At 40.9% G+C, this 3,309-nt stretch overlaps 1 non-coding gene across 1 annotated transcript; it reads right to left on the bottom strand.

The window, feature by feature from the left end:
• Positions 1 to 1,106: 1,106 nt before the first annotated feature.
• LOC122111563 lies at positions 1,107 to 1,213 on the bottom strand. Its single transcript, XR_006148014.1, has one exon. It is a non-coding gene; the product is annotated as a U6 spliceosomal RNA (small nuclear RNA).
• Positions 1,214 to 3,309: the final 2,096 nt, after the last annotated feature.

Genomic DNA, 3,309 nt, shown 5'->3' with positions numbered 1-3,309 from the left:
GAAAGTTAAGTTGTTCCCCCCTCCCCCTCCCCTCTCCCTCCCCTCCCCCTCTCCTTTCCCTCCTCCCCCCTCCTCGCTGCCATCCTCCCTCCTTCAACCTCAGCCCCCTCTGTCCACCTGGTTCATAAATATTTCCCACTTCAGCCATTCCTGCCAATATTCATCTCTTTTAGTTCTTGAAATGACCCTAGGGGGGTAAGAACTATGATGTCTTTATTATTTCTTATTTTATTGTTTGTGTAGGAACAGGGCTTGAATCAGGGCCTTGAATTCTCACGTGGCTTTTTTGCTCCAGACTGGTGTCCTGCCATTTGAGCCATACCTCCACTTCAGGCTATTTTTGCTGGTTAATTGGAGATAAGAGTCTTATGGACTTTTCTGTTGGGACTGGTTTTGAACCATGAACCTCATGTCTCAGTCTCCTGAGTAGTTAGGGTTATAGGTGTGGGCCACCAGCACCCATTTTTTTTTTTTTTGAAAAATCTTAATTGTGGAAAACATTTGTAAGATTCACAATGCTCGGTTCAGTGGCATTGTTTCTCCACATCAGCCAAATCTCTCTTCTGAGCTTTGTGCTCAAGGCTAGTGCTTTACCACTTGAGCCATAGCTCTATTTCTGGCTTTTGGTAGTTAAATGGGAGAGGAATCTCATGGACTTTTCTCCCTGTGCTGGCTTAGAACCTTGATCCTCAGATCTCAGCCCCCTGAGTAGCTAGAATTACAGATGTGAGCCACCAGCACCTAGCTTACCATTCTACTTTCTATCTGCATGTACTTAACTACTTTAGATATTACATCAAAATGGAACCATTATATTTTTCCTTTTGTAACTGCCTTTTATTTCACTAAAACAATGTCCTCAGGTTTTGTCTACATTATGTAGCATGCATAGAGTTTTCTTCCTTCTCAAGGCTGAATAATATTTTGTTTGAATGATATTTCATTCACATTTTGTTTAGCCATTCATCAATCAAGGGATGCAGATTGAGCCTACCTTTTGACAGTTATGAATAATGCTGCTATAAATGTGTCCAACTATCTGTCCAAGTTATGTTTTGTTTTTTTTTTCTTTTTTTTTTTTTAATTTAATTTAATTTTATTTGTGAAAAAATATGGAACGCTTCACGAATTTGCGTGTCATCCTTGCGCAGGGGCCATGCTAATCTTCTCTGTATCGTTCCAATTTTAGTATATGTGCTACCGAAGCGAGCACTATGTTTTGTTTTAAAGTTTATTTACTTCTTGCCTTCTTTAGTATTATTAAGTTAAATGTATTTACTTATAATTGAAATTCTGGGGACTGAATCTAGTGTGTTGTACATGTTAGGCAAATGCTCTACCACTTGCTACACCCAATTCTAGTACATATTTCTTTTTTTTTTTTTTTTTTTGGGTCCGGTCGTGGAGCCTGAACTTTGGGCCTGGGCGCTGTCCCTCAGCTCTTCAGCTCAAGGCTAGCGCTCTACCACTTGAGCCACAGCACCACTTCTGGCTTTTTTCTTTTTGCTTATGTGGTGCTGAGGAATCAAACCCAGGGCCTCAGGCATGCAAGGCAAGCGCTCTACCACTGAGCCACTTTCCCAGCCCTCCAGTAAATATTTCTATTTACATATTTACTTACTCTGGTAGTGCTGAGGTTCGAATTCAGGACCTTGTGATTGCTAGGCAGGTAATCTTTTCATGGAGCCACACCTCCATTGATTATTTTAGGCATAGAGTCTCACTGCCTGCCAAGCATATGCCTAGGTACAGTCTGCCTATGTTAGGTTTCCCATCTTTACTAGGATAACTGATGTGTGCCACCACACATCTTGGTGTGATGGTATCTCACAAACTTTTTTTTGCCTGGGCTGGCTTTGAACTGAAATCTTCCCAATCTCAGCTCCTCAAGTAACTAGGATTACAGGCATGAGTCACTGACACACTAGCTTCTTGGTATCTGTGTGTGTGTGTGTGTGTATGTGTGTGTGTGTGTGTATGTGCGTGTGCACATGCGCACACATACGTGTGCTGGTTCTGGGGCTTGAACTCAGGGCCCTGACTCTATCCCTGAGCTTTATTGCTCAAGGCTAGGGCTCTATCACTTGAGCCACAGCTCTTCTTCTGGCGTTTATTGATTGATTGATTGATTGTAGTTTAGTGGAAGTCTCCTAGACTTCTTGCTTCAGAATTGTGATCCCAGATCTCAGCCTCCTGAGTAGCTAGGATTATAGGCATGAGCCACCAGAGCCCAGCTTCTTGGTATCATTTGATGCACGAAAGTTTTTAAATTATGCTGTGCACTGGTGGCTCATACCTGTAATCCTAGCTACTCAGGAGGCTAAGATCTGAGGATCTGGGTTCAAAGTCAGTCTGGGCAGGAAAGTCTGTGAGACTCTTATCTCCAGTAAACCACCAGAAAACCAGAAGTAGCCCTGTGGCTCAAGTGGTAGAGTGCTGGCCTTGTGCTGAAGAGCTAAGGGACAGCGCCCAGGCCCAGAGAGTTCAAGCCTCACAATGACGACCACCACCACCACCAACAACAATAAAAAAGTTACAGTTACAAAAATCAGGTAAAAAGTATATTAGTTTTCTTTGGGGACAATGTGACCTTTTCCTTTGCTGTCTCTCAGTTTTCCCCTCCCATCCCTACCCACAAGTTATATAGTTCATTTTCAATATAGTGAAAAGTTTTCAATTTTGATGAGGTCCAATTTATATATTTATTGTTGTTCATTGCTGGTACATTTGGTATCACGGATGAGAAACTTGCATTATCTATGGTCTCAGATTCTAGCTGTCTTGGTATGAAGTGTTAGCTCATTGTGGTTTCGATATGAATTTCCTTGATGGTTAATGATGAATACCTTTTCATAAGCTTATTAGACCTTTGTGTCCATGTTTTCTTCTAAAAAAGTCATTTGACCACTCACATTTAAGTTTTTAAGTCGATTTTTGTCTATGGTGGTGTGAAGTAGGGGTCTAATGTTCTTTTGCATGTGCATACCTGACTATCTTGGCTTTGGTATGCATTTTACAGATGAATAAATTGTAAATTCCATTTTTTAAAAAATGGAATTTTTTAAAGGCCAATGCCTGGTTTTATTTACCACTAGCTCTCCACTTAGGATTCACATAAAAGATGCTCAGTAATTACAGGGCAATGAATGAATAAATATATAGTATATGAGTGAGTGAGGTTCATCAATCAATCAGTTGGAAAATGGCCAAACACAATGCAAGCCTAAATTTTTTTTCATTCATCTTGGAAACTCTCTTAGGTTACCATAAGACACCAGCTTTCCTCCAAATTCCATTTGCTGCCTATCA

This window comes from Dipodomys spectabilis, unplaced genomic scaffold, assembly GCF_019054845.1.
Source record: "Dipodomys spectabilis isolate Male_0828 unplaced genomic scaffold, ASM1905484v1 ptg000085l, whole genome shotgun sequence".
Lineage (NCBI taxonomy): Eukaryota > Metazoa > Chordata > Mammalia > Rodentia > Heteromyidae > Dipodomys > Dipodomys spectabilis.
Note: the sequence above shows the minus strand (reverse complement) of the source record. Positions and strands in the feature narration are given on the sequence as shown.